General features: G+C 46.4%; 1 protein-coding gene across 12 annotated transcripts in view; it reads right to left on the bottom strand.

Moving 5' to 3' along the window:
- Nucleotides 1-12,847, bottom strand: part of Sema6d (semaphorin 6D) — a 58,125-nt gene extending 45,278 nt beyond the window's left edge. For 5 of the 12 annotated variants that reach the window (XM_029471733.1, XM_021177800.2, XM_021177810.2 and 2 more), the window contains exon 1: nucleotides 11,750-12,491. The gene's annotated coding sequence lies outside the window, so the exon portion shown is untranslated. Of the gene's footprint in view, nucleotides 1-11,749; nucleotides 12,493-12,513 lie in introns of those variants that run through there. The other 7 variants (XM_029471712.1, XM_029471721.1, XM_029471730.1 and 4 more) reach the window with 4 other exon arrangements.
- Between the last annotated feature and the right edge of the window lie 985 nt (nucleotides 12,848-13,832).

Genomic DNA, 13,832 nt, shown 5'->3' with positions numbered 1-13,832 from the left:
TGCCAAGGACATCTGTATTAAATGCTAGCATTTATATCATATATATATGATATAAATATATTTATATATTAAATATACCATATATATTTAAGTATCCTTAAAGAGATGTATATAAATATATAAATATATATATGAAAAAAGTATACTTTGTAAAAATACATATTATATATATATTATATATATATTTGTATATATGGGAAATATTGTAATCTTCTCTTATATACAGTGCTGTTATTCTGTGGTTTCAAGCACCTATGACCAAGTGTAGTCTGGAAATACTGACACAAAAATTCCAGAAACACATGACCCATCAGTTTCTTCAGCCATCCTGTTCAGTCTTTCTATGTTTGTGATAACAATCTATACCTGCCTAGGAAGGGAGTTTTATACGGGACTGTCTGCACTAGGTTGGCCTTTGGGCACCTCTGTGGGAGAGGCAGGAAATCCCCAAACCCCATTTCCTGGCAATGAGAACCCAGACTGTGTAAGAGTAGAGAGATCATTCTGAACACTGGCATGCATGCATTCACTCATGACTTTCTGCTCTTGACTATGGATATAATGTGATCAGCTGCCTTGGATTCCTGCTGCATTGACTTCCCTATAACCTGGAATTGGGAACCAACCCCTTTGTATCCCTTAACTTACTTTCTTCAGGGTATTTCATCATAGCAACAGGAAATGAAACCAGGGCACCACCCCAGCCAGTGCAGGAATCATCCCCTTATGCAGGGATACCATACTGTGTAAGTCACCTGCCTACCAGCCACTGAGCATCTGTCTCAATGATCAGCTGGACAGCTACAGTGTCACAGTGCTTGAGCCCAAAGGAACCCTTTCTCTTGGACATGGCTTCAAAGTCTCACAGTGATATAGTGAGTGAACATATCTGTCTGAGAGCCATTAAATTGCCACTTTTAATGGTAAAGCAAAAATATAGATTGCTATTTTGAAAGATACCAGACTAGCACAGCATTTATCAATGTGTACTACTGTAGTGTTTCCATTTTATTATTAGCTACTGTTATTAATCTATTACTATATCTAATATATACATTAAAGTTTATTACAGGTATTTATTTCTGTATGAGGAAAGGCATGGTACATACAGGGTTTTGGCACCCACTGGAAAAGGTTTTGGAAATTAACTCCCTATGGATGATGGAGACTATTGCATTCAATCAAAGATGACACATTTGTTTTGGAGGACCACGTTCCTCTTTCCTGAAAAGAATTTGATGATCAATAAAGACATCGCTTTTCTCCCCAACTTTGGTTATCAGCCTACAGCTTTCTGAAGTACATGCTAAACCAGTCACAGCCCATAAGCCAGGTCCATCTCTGTCCTTTGAAGCTCATGTGCCCTCTCAGTGTGACATGTTTAAGATGGGAGGGGGGGTTCTTCAGGGACCCAAGTGAAAATTACAGAGAGGCTGTGCTATAGCAGTGCACCAACTCCCGAGAGCTGAATGAGGTACAGTTATTGCTAACTGAAAATATTATCTATGTATTTCTGGAAATTGAGTCTAAAAACTATATTAACAGCAATGAAGTATAAGTGATCCCCAAAGGAAAGGGCAGAGTGCTGTAAAATGTAAATGACAGTAATAAATTTGAAAAGTCGGGCTATCTGTTGCCTGGCTCTATGTGCACACAAGTGCATCATACTCAAGTTGGCTTTTTAAGTCATCATGGTATTTGCTCTTACAATGGAGGAAGATACAATATGGAGACAGATGTAGCATTAAAGAACCCCGTTATTAGAACCTTGGAGTTGCTAGGTACTAGTTTGCCCCCAAATTAATTTTGTTCTAAGAAGAAAACGGTGGCCAGTAGGCTAGCACCCATCTCAAGCCTCAAGCTGGTGGTCAAGCAAGGCTAGCTTCCAGACTCCTAGCTCTGCGTTCTTACTCCACTTCTAAACTGTGCTGAAATCTTTTCTGTTGACAGGTATACAGGATGACTTTTAAAATTACAACTGACTTTACACTGCAGATAGAAAAGAGGCCTGGAGAACTTTCTACTGCTCTTTGAATTCTAGCAGAACATAGGGCACTAATTGAAGGACTGGCCTTTGGGGACTTCAAGCTTCACAAACCAGAAACAGTCATGGTCATCAGGGAAGGAGCACAATAGTCTTGCTTGAGAAACTCCATCCAGTTGGCCAAGAGGCTGTGCCAAAATCAGCAAGTGACAAGACAGTCGCGTCTGTCACGCTTCTCCGTCCACTTCTCCATTCGCCCCTGCCGAGTAGTCAGTCGCTTTGAAACACTTCCCCACAGGTCTCAGGCTTCAAAATGGCTCAGGTTCTCAAATTACATCCAGCCAGTTTTGTCAGAGAAAAACAAGTGGATTCAGGAACCACTTTCCATTCAGTTAGTAAATACCTACCCTAAGAAAACAAAACAACAACAACAACAACAACAAATACCCAACTGTGTATGTAGCATATTCAATACGGAGCATGACATGAAGATCAGCATAGGTCAGGTCTGGGTTGTTACCAAATAGCATGACTATATTTAAAAGCTCCCAATTGATTATTCTAAGAGCAACATAGCTTTTTCCATCACTTATGTCTATGGTTTGATTGTTTTCTCCATCAATTAAGTTGAGGAGATTTACAGCAAGTGGTGGAGATACAGGCTCCAAAGTCAGAACTGGGCAGATATTCTGACTCCACTATTTCATGGTCCTCATAAGGTCCTGGCCTATGCTAGGCAGAATAATGACCTCACCCTTGAGAAGCGTCAACACCAGGGCTCCTGCCACCCTTAAATTATGCTACCTTCCTTAGCCAAAAGGTGATTAGGTGAGGACTTTAAACCTGGGAACTAGTCATGGGGCACCTCTGAGGCCAGAGTTATCATGATGGTAGGCAGGGAAGTCAGGGATGCAGGAGCCAGACAGTAACTGCAAACATGGAGGAAGGCGCAACCAGCAAGGACTGACCATAGCCACGGAGATCATAGAAAGCAAAGAGAAGCGTTTGCCCCCAGCACTTATGTGCCTCCATATGGGCCCACTGACACACATCACAGACTTCCACTCCTTCTGACTATGAAGTTATAAATCCCAATTGTTGTGGGTTATTGGTTTGGAGTCATCTATGAGAAGGTGACATTCCTTCAGGATTTCCTCAGAGACCTGTGACATTCCCTACAAAACGGGAATAAAACGAGCAGGTGTCCCAACACAGTAACACAGGACCCTGGGAGAGTGTAAATAACACCTTTCAGGGCTCCACACAGATTAAGAACCCAATGCTCAGTCATTACGGCCATGCCAGTATTCCAGCATAATTGTATCGACTGCTGTTTACAATGAGCAGTGATTTCATTATGTTGTAATGGCACCTTACATTTTAACAGCATTTTCATTTCCATGTATTGTTGTATCTGACACTAACTATAATTTCACAGGGCAGCAGAGCATCAACAGATGAGGAAACTTGATTGGCTGACCATGGATGGAGATCGGGGCACCTGCTTCTAAGTGCAGTGTGCTCCAACCTCAGCATGTGATATGTATCAATAGATACAGAGTAGCGATAAGTGATGATAACTAAGGGTGATGGGGTTGCACGCTCCAGACACTCTTCTTCCTCCCATGTGGGCTCAGTCAGAGGAGTGAGTTTCCAGCCAGGCCTCTCAAGCATGGAAAACACACACACACACACACACACACACACACACACACACACACACACACACACCTCTGTCTAATGTGTCTAGTCAATTGTGCAAGGCACTAGGGGGAAGAATTCCATCCTGACCACAGCAGGCAATCACCTGGTGCCCTGAAGCATGAAGTTTGATTACCCTTATCTCAGTTTATCATTGCATCAAGAACTGTTGATAGGAATACTGGCCCAGGGCCCCGCTTATGAAATGATACAGGCCAGTCAGCAGAAATAAGCCAGGCTCCTTTTTTTTTTCCCCCTGATTTTTCCTCACAGTGGAAATCTTTTACAAACTAGAGCTTTTAAAAATAAGCCTCTTTAGCTTGCGGTGTGTTTTATTGCTTTCTCTTTTCTTTCATAAGCTAACCGAGAAGCCCTGGGCTGGCAGGAAGAGGTCCTGTCTAGCTAGCAGCCTGTTCACACCCATCTTGCTATCAAGTAATGTGTTGACATGGGAACCTGCAAAAACCCCCCGCCCCGCCCCGCCAGATGCTAGGCCATCAGCAGGTGCCTGGCTATCAGAGATTCTTGGGCTACACTGGAGGCTCTTTTCTCAAAGGATAGTCAACAGACAATAGGTGTTAGTTACCTGTTAAGTCTGAGAAAGGGTTAGGGTTCTGGGAACCTGCATTTTAATCTGGATGATGTTGATGAATTTTAAAGTTCGAGGACTGCCCATGGTTATGGGTCAGAAGCCTGGAGTAGCTCAGGACTGTGCCTGAGTGTTTATGGCAGGGTTCATCAAGCCAAGGAGCCACCAGCTCAGAACACACACCAATTATTGCAACTGTCCTTTGACACTACTAGCAGTGGACTCCAGGTTCTGACGTCATGTCTCTCACACAGCAGACATCTAGGATCTTCAGCAGAAGCATGGAGAGGCTGAGGCTGGTCTCCAGACCACCTATAGCAATCCCTTTCCCAGTCTTCTTGAACCAGTCACCAGTGTATGGAGGTGCTGTGGAGCCGGTCACAAGCCACATGCCAGTCAAAGAGCAATGCCAGAGTCACAGGCTCTGGAGCCAGGCTGTCTTTATTTTTACCTAACAGACAGTGGTATATTTAAAGCACTGCTGCATGCCAGCCACTACTATAATGCTTTTCAAATATTAATTCATTAGTATCTCACAACAGTCTTCAGACACACAGGTACTCCTAGAACAGTCTCCCGTTTATAAGCCTCAGAGAGGTTAAGCAACTTGCTCAAGATCACACAGTTTATCTAAGGAATTACACTCCCTCTCACAGATCCTAGCTCCCCCCACTTTCACTACTGAGTTTAACTTAGGACATACTTATTCTCCCATGCCTCAGTTTCTTCCTCTGTACAATGAGTATGCTATTCATAGTAGCCATCTTAAAGGATGCTGATCAAATGATTTAGCATATTTGCTTTCCTGTCAGGCACATCGTGAGGATTCACATATGGCAGCCCCTTGCTCTCAGCCTTATATTCTCGGGGGCGGAGAGACGATTAAATGAGACAACATATTTAAAGTGCTAGGCACAGTGCCACAGCGCAGGGCAGACACATAGCATGCACTGTTATTATTAGCCCCGCTGAGCCAGGCCAGCTTATTTTAGATTGGGTTTAGAGGCAACTGTACTGGACACAGGGGAGCCGTGTGCCTTTCTCTTCAAGCTACTGTGCAGGCGGCAGGTCAACGGCTAGACTCAACAGGCTCTCTGTTTTAAGTCATTGGAATATTCCTAAAAAGTTTGTTTCCAACATTGGATTTGTTCATGGGTAGACCTCTCCCTACTGACCTATTTTGTAATTTCTGATTGATGTTTAATTGGCAGCAATGCTTTGCTAAGACTATCATGCAAAGCATTAGCTTGTGAGAGACTTGTATATACCTTGGGACACTGAGCCAGGAGCGGGTACAAGGCTTGGGAAAGCAGCTGACTTGACCATTCCCAATGTCCCCATTTTCACCTTATTCCTCCTTCACTATTACATATTCTAATAAGCACACTTACATGACAGAATGTCTGTCTTTCCTCCCCCCCACCCCGAAGTTTATTATTGGCCATTAAACTTAACTGTGTGTTGATTCTAATTTACATTAACCCCTGGGTTAACAATGGCTACTTAGCTTGGAGGAAGGTTTGGAATGGGGAAGGGGAAGTCACAGTGTTAGGGAGGAAATGACACAGAGAGCCAGCCCGCGTATCAGAAAGTTTGCCCTGGAACCACAAAGGAAATGTTCACTTCCTAAAGGATGCAGTCATAATTTTCCAAGTCATTTTCCTCTATTAGGAATAAGCTGCCCCAGCCTCAAACCACTCCGTGCAGGCTGCCCGCCAGGGGAGACTACATCTGCAGTATGATAAAACTCGCTCAGACATTTACTACATTTGCTGAACACATGTGCTTCTCCCTCTGCTGACCTGAACCAGGCCACAGCCTTAGGGAGCTGCCATCTAAGTGGGCCTTACACTCCGGTCCATCTCATTACCATGGCTTCAATGTTGTTATTCTCATTTCTATTTCTTGTCTCCACATCATCTTCTTTCCCTTCCAGAATGCTTATATAAACATGCACTTTTAAAAACAAAAATTGAAGAGTCTATGTTTAAAGTCTTTTCGTGTTATAAAGCAGACAAATCAACAACCTAGGTTGTTTCTGCTCAGTACCGTGAGCTGGGTCTCGCTGGGTCCTCACTACTGAGTTCCTGTATACATGATCCACCTGCAGCTGACATGGGGTTTTCACCAGTCATCACGGAGCAATCTGAGTTGTCCCAGATTGATCCCATGCATTCTGAGGGCTTACTCTGTGAAGCCAGCAGCTCAGGGACACCCAATACATCTTTGTGGGTTGCACAGCCAACTGCCACTGCGCACCTGAAATACAACTCTGCAGTAGGTAAGGACTCAAATGCAGACATCTGACCTTGACCCCAAACCCACCCCACCCCAGGCCCTTTGCCTAAGCTGTTCTCTATGCCTGGAATGACTTCTCTGTCAACACCTCCCCCACTGCCTCTCACTGTCCACCTGTCCAAGTCCTACCTAGTTCAGGGACCAGCTCAAATATCAGTGGCTCCACAGGGCCTTCCCTGGCCACCCTTGCCAGAAATAACTCCCTTCTCTCAGCTTCCACAGGCCTGGGTGCATCATCTCTGGCACTTAAAACACACCACATTCCACTGTGGCTATTTGCTTAGAGCTCTGGAATCGTGTCATGCTCCTCTGTGAACTCATGCAGAGGAGACCCTCGGTCAAAGTTGAATGAGCACGCTTGTGACAGTGACAAGAACAGAAACAGTGGAATATGATCACTACTTCTGGGGTCTCTCTTTCTTCGTCTATTGCTTTCAGAACTATCTTTCTCCCATCTGCCAATTACCCAAGGGAAGTCTGAGATCTTCCATGCACTCCTGTGGTTACAAGTGCGGTGCTGGCAAAGGTAAAGGGTCTACTAGCTTCCTGCTGTGCTGATGGTCCACTGAGGCGCAGAAGTGTTTTCTTAAGGCACTTCCTCCACTCCAGTTCTTTTGTGCCAGTGCAAACCATTGCCTCTACTGCTAAATGCAGACTCCAATAACAGGCTAAGTGGTTGCAGGTCCTCCTGAGGCCTTATTATGCATGTACTGACACACTGAATTCTTACTCTTGAAACCTATATTTCCTTCCCTTAAATACATGTTGAAAACCCTAAATTTCAGCATCATGTGTAATGGCAATGAATATCTGGTTTTAAGTTTTCCCTCCCATAGGAGTTCTGAAGGAAAAAGCCCAGTAACAAAAAGTTACTGCATGGGAGAAGGAACATCTCAGCAGCATGTCTGATCACTGGTCAAAGAGTGCTATGAAGAACAGTGGGCAGCATGCTGGGATCCATGGTCAGGTTTCAGGCAAGCATCTTCAACCCCAGAGCTATGGCCCATGAACACCTCTGGGAAATGGCACAGAAGTCTGCAATAGGTTGTCACCTGACACAATCGGGAACTGATCAGTACGTGCACCCAGACGGCACCTTTTCAAGAGTGAATATTGCCATATGTCCTTCCATGTTGCCATCCTAGAGAAGAAAACCCCGCGTGGAGAGGAACGTTGGGAGAGGTGGTGCCTGAGACTGCTGATGATGCCATGGCTTTCTGGCCAACAGGAAGACATGACTTAGGTTAGCAAGAAAGACACGGCTCAAGAGCACACTCACATCAATAAGTCTTCAATGAATACACTCTCCCCAAATGTGACTTTATTAAGAAAAGCCAGAACTATCAAAGCGATCCAGTACTGGGATGAGGCATTGTGGGCTGGGATGAACTCCCTACTGGGTGCCTCAGTTTCCTCATATCAAGTCATGATAAAGGAGCCTACCTCCTTGTAGGTGTTCGAGTCTTGCACATAATCAAGATGGCGATCTTACTAAGGCATCTGGAGTTTAATCAGCAGACTCTATTCATTGTTGGGGGTTCTGGTTTCTGGTCCCTCTCTTTCTTATCTTCCTCTTCCATTACCACCACCCTCCTTGTCCCTGCTATTCTGTGGCTGAGGTCACTTACACCAAAGTGTGGAATGACCCCCACCCCCTCTGCACATCAAATCCCCGAAGAAGTATTCTCAGTTAGAAAAGTTCAAACCAAACCATTGAAAGCTTGGCAATATCTCCTAAGAAACTCACCTGCCTAACACATTTTATTCTTTCTCTAACAAGCAACAGCTACCATTACAGATATAGAGAACGGGGAAAACAACAAGACGTGATCAAAATTGTGTGTGCTGTAGATCACAGCTCTGTGTTTAGGCTCCATTGCACAGTCTACAAAAGGGATAAAGCCAGGGCATGTGTAGGTCACTGAAGAGCTGGACAGATCTTTTTCTGTCTCTAGTTCTGGGTCACAGGCTAAATGCTGTTCTTATTTCTTTCTTCACCTTTCGGATAGAATGAATTCTTGAAGGGTGGGATGAGCAGCGTCTGAATGAAGCTTCCTCACTCTGTAATTCTGTGACTAAAACTGTATCACCCCCTAAAGTGTCACTGCTGTGGCCACATGCCACTTAAGGCTGGAACAAGCTCCCCTGTAAGTGAAAGACACCTTGCAAGCCACCAGGCCTTGTGGCAGGTGGACTTCCAACCCTGAATGAGGGGCCTGTCTTGCACAGGTTGTGAAAAGATGGAAACTTCCTGTTCTGGGTGTTAGCTTTAGTTACCACAGCCAGACAATGTTGCCAGTGGTGTGGAAGGAAAGATTGCTGTAGCCAGCTGTGCTATTCACAGTTGGATGGATTCCGTGTACCTCCAAATGGTGATAGAGCCAGCAGCCTGTTGGAACCAAGGACAGGATGATGGATGATCTACATACTGTGTCCAAGTGGAGAGGATGGCAGAAGTTCACTTCAGGGCTGTTAAAATGCTAATCTGGGTAAGTTAACAAAGCCCAATAGAAAAAGAGAAGTTTGAGAAAACACTAGCACTCGCGTGGGCTCTGGACTCCACCGATCTGAGGCCCTTAGCTGCAACCTGCTTCTTCCTCTCTTTTTTAAATTAAGAACTTACAACTTTCCTGTTAGGGAGAAATGAAAACTGCCTTAGTGGTCAGCTACACCACCCCTGGAAACAGCCTGAAGACAGCCACCTCAACTGAAAAGTGTCCTGGCATGCTTGATGGCGTCACACACAGGGTCTCCCTGTTTTGCATGTGGCACAGGAATAAATCACAACACTTTTCCTTCCAACTGGGGTTGTCAGATGTCCTCTATCATCTCCTAAGACACTGGATTGGCTAGATGTTTTGGACGCTTAATCTCCATTCACATACGCCTCAGAGAATTCCATATTCCCTCGCTGTGACAGACCCAGTACACAAACTGTACTGACAGCCCATTCATTAATGCTGATGGCAGGGAGACCTGCACCAGGAGCATTAAATGCAGACGGTCTTGCTTTAAAGTTTGGTCATAGAGCAATTTACACAAAAAGAGACATATATTTATAATTCTTGTCCCCCGCCTCCAGATCTGGTTTTCTAGTCAGCAGTGTAGCTCAAGGTAAATAGACAAAAACCATATCTGGTCACAGGGTGTTGGCTCATGGTTACAGCTCCTTGCAGTTGACAGGTACTCAATGAACACAGATGGGTTGGCCTACCTCAACTGCCTCTTGCTTCCTCTAGAAGTAAATCTAGTCTATGCAAGCTTACAGACCGTTAGCAGAAATAAAAGATAGCATTTTGTCCTGCAGCGTGTCAGGGTAGGAGTTTGTCTCCTAGGGTCGCACTAACACTGGTCAGGCATCTAGCCCGGCTCTCAGTCCTGCATGAAATGCATCCGAAGAGTGAAAAATGACCCTATTTCAGATGCATTTTTCACCCTTTGTATCTTAGTGAGACTCACATGCAAGAACAATGACTAAGCTAATTACCACGGTTCATTATGACAGAACAGCAGGAAGAGCTCCCTCAGACTCAGTTAAGTCTTCAACAATCATGAGGGGTTTTTTTGGAATCAAAGTTCTGAATCCAAGCTACTTGTTCATGGCTTTCCAAGGAACGGAAACCACCAGACAGGATACAGAGGCCCACTTACCCACATTAGTTACCGGACAGAGCCTTTCTTGTGCAGCAAGCCAGTGAACTAAAGTCTTCTGGATTTTTAAGTTGCCCTCACTCTAAGGACTATGGCTGACGTCACAGCCATCTTTCAAATCCATCAAACCAAAGGAGGCATGACCAGATGGTGCCGGGTACTATTAGAGGGCATCAAAAGAAGGGGGGAGGGGTGGCAAAATGCCCACAGATCTAAATCAAACTCAAGTTAACCAGATGCCTGGTGATGGAGACATCACAGTATTCCTGCCACATTCGAGTGCATCCCAGAAAGGCTTCTCAGAATGTGTACCCGTGTGGCATTCTTAGATGGGTACCAATATTCTGCAGGCTCCTGTGAGAAGTGTTAGTGGCTTGCTGCTCGACCTAAGCATTGTCAGCAGAGAAATCTCAGGACCATGTATTTAACTGTCTTCTCGGAGCATATCTCAGTGACCTAAACAAAAACCCTGGCAGTCAGCAAAGCAAATCCCAGCTAGGAGTGAGCTGCAGTGTATCTTCAGATATTTGTGATTCCCAGTGATACAGGCCCAATCTCGGAGCTTAGCCGTAGTAGTGTTTAGGTATCTAAGCCAGGATAAATGCTTGTGTGTAACACATGCTAGCTTGAGAGAATGAGTCTGTCACTCACTACATTAACCGCTACTAAAGAGAAGTTAATTTCCTAGGGTAGATACTTAACATCATGAATAAACACAGCACCAGAATCTATTGTCTTATGCCATCAAAAAGACAGTGACACACTCCCCCCAGCTGTCTAAGATTTTACAATACCGGGAAGAAAAGCCTTGGAGATTTTCTCCAAAGGGAATATTTCTCCTTTTCAAGGGGCAGAGACGAAAGCAACTGAATAAAAATGTGAACTCTTTCCCTGAGACCTCAGCATTGAAATAAACAGAAGATTCTACTTTATTGCACCAAGTTTCAAGCAGAGGGAGGGGGAAACACATATTTTGGTACTGCGGACTTAAAATTCTAGAAGTTTTGAGAGGAAGTAGCCCTCGACCTTTCCCATAACTAACCAGAAGCAGCGTTGCATGTAAGGAAAAGAAGCCTTAGTGGCTGAGACGGGGTCCGGTTACTGTACACAAAGTCGGGGAGGGGGGGCGTCTATCTATAACAATGATGTGCGGTCGCTCTCTAAGGGTGCTGGAGTTGAACTACTGACCAGTCCAATTCCCCCAGTGTTCTAACTCATACCCTACTGCAATACTTCCTCTACCCCTTCCCCAGCGCGCTCCACATTTAAGAAAACAAAAAACAAAACAAAACAAAAAAACCCACAGTTATTAGATTTAAATAGTACTCTGCCAGCAACGGTCCTGGTAGCCAAATAATGAGAAAAAATTCCAAACTCAGCTTGCATCCACACCTTCAAGTTCTTAGAACCCAAGAATTAGATGCCCGCCCGACTGGGAGCTGAAAGCGCTTCCAAATTTCCCCAGGGCAGCTACTGCCTTGATTTCTACAGAGGGTCATTGCAGCAGAATCTGGAAGTTTTCCTACCTGGTTGTTGGGCTCGGTTTGCCTGCCTCTGCTCCCGGCTACAAGACGCCTCTGGCTGCGAAAGACGCGTCTCATACAAAATTGACTTTTCCTTATTTGTTTCCATCCATAATTGATGGGGAGCTGAGAGCATAACACGTCTCCTGGCCGAGCCCTTGCCGCCTGGAGAAGACCCGGTCTACGGCGCTTCGGTGGAGCATTTTTCAGCCAGAGAACAAAGCACGCAAAGTTGCGGGGGAGAGTGGCTGGGAGACCCGCGAGTGGGTGCTCACGGTCCCCGCGTGGACAGTCAGTGGCTCCGCACTCCCAGGCTGTCCCTGCGTTCTCCCGGCCGAAGCTGGCCCGGCGGCCTGGGCTGCGCTGCGGGCGGGCTGGAGGCTCCAAGCCCCGCAGCGAGGAAGGCGGGCTCACCCTGACGGCTTGCGGAGCGGCGCCGAGCCGGCCCTGCCAGGAAGAAACTTTTCCTCGCAGCCCAGGGTGTCTTTTCTTCCCTTAGGGGTGCGCCCCGGAGGAGGGCCGAGCTGCCCCGCCCCGCCCCCAGGCCGCCCACCGGCCAGCGGGGACTGGTCAGCCAGACCTCCCCAGGCGCCTCGGGCACCGCTGGAGACCGTGTGGCTTGGGAGAGCAAAGAACTCCGGGGAGCTACGACGCTACGCCCACGCAAACACACGCGCCCGCACACAGCTGCGCTGCGGGCTCCGGGCTCGGGGTCCCACCCCCATCACGCACCCAGAGCGTCAGCGGAGCTTGGGCGACTGTCTTACCTCTCATGGGGAAGCCTGCTTTTAAAAACAGACAAATAAAGCTTGTCACGGTCAGACAGAAGAGCCAATCAAGACAGTGTGCAGAAAGAGCAATCCCACGGTCTCGGGTCTCGCCTTGCGATCTATCCTGAAACTCACTCGCTCCAGCTCTGGAGGCGGCGGCGGCAGCAGCGGCGGCGGCCGGACCCAGTGCGAGCAAAACAAACCGCTGCTCGGCAAATGGTGTAATTCGATCCATCTCCGAGTTGCTCCCCTAGATCTCCGCTCCCTGGCCGCTCTGCAGCTCCCACAGCGGCCAGCGCCGCCCAGAGCCCCACGCGCGCCGCGGCCTCGACCCCGGTGGCCGCCGCGTCCCTGATCGCGCACGGCCGCGCGCCCAGGCTCTCCCACCTTAGCTGAGCGGCTCCTCCCGCGCCTCTCGGAGCCGGGTCGCCCAGCTGGCGCCGCCTCTGTAGCCTGCAAAGCCGCCTCTCCCTTCCCTCCCTCTCCCTTCCTCCAGGCGCCCTCACTACTCTCCCAGCGTCCCCCAGACGTCCCGAGGACAAATTGCTGCAGCCCAGTGGTGCCATGGGCGCAGTTGTACCCCGAAGTTTTGACTTAGTTTTCTAGTGTAGGATTTATTTTTTAGCTCATTTTTACAAGCCCCCTCCCCCATTTATCTTTATAACCACCAAGTAAAACAGCTGGGAAGAAGCAATCAAACATAGCTGTAGCTTTAGAAAATACAGAAATTGCCTACTAAAAATCTTATTTCCACTTTGAATGAAAGCCATTCAGTACAGTGTAATTTTGCAGGCTAATGAGCCGGTTTTACAGGCAAGTGTTTCGTTTAATACGTTGTGGGAGAAATGAAAATGTCCTTGAAGCGACATCATTTAAGATGTACGGACTGTCATAAATGAAATAAAAGAATCATTTATTCCCAAACAAGAGGATCTTAATTCAAAGTTCATTTCTAAGAACGGGCTATGTTTATTAGTTTCCAATCTAATCATGTATCACTTAAGGGTTCTAAGTGGCTGGAATCAACCCTGATGCCCTCGCTTAAAGAGAGAGAAAGAAGAGAGCATTTCCGCCAAACTTTTGGTTTTCCTTTCAGTGTGGTTAATTACCGTGGAAAGAGAGACCCCGCATGGAAGCATATTCTTGTCTATGATTCTTCCTGCTTTTCTCTCGCACACAGATATATGTTTACATTTAGGAAGAACACTGTCCTGGAGTTGAAAAGGAACTCCAAAAAAGACAGCCCCTGTTAACCCTTGTAGTCAAAAGCAAGCCAGGAGAGAAAGGGCAGCCTTTTAAAATGCAAGCTTCCCCCC

The sequence above is a fragment of the Mus caroli genome, chromosome 2 (assembly GCF_900094665.2).
Source record: "Mus caroli chromosome 2, CAROLI_EIJ_v1.1, whole genome shotgun sequence".
Lineage (NCBI taxonomy): Eukaryota > Metazoa > Chordata > Mammalia > Rodentia > Muridae > Mus > Mus caroli.
This window is presented reverse-complemented; position numbering and strand designations above follow the sequence as displayed.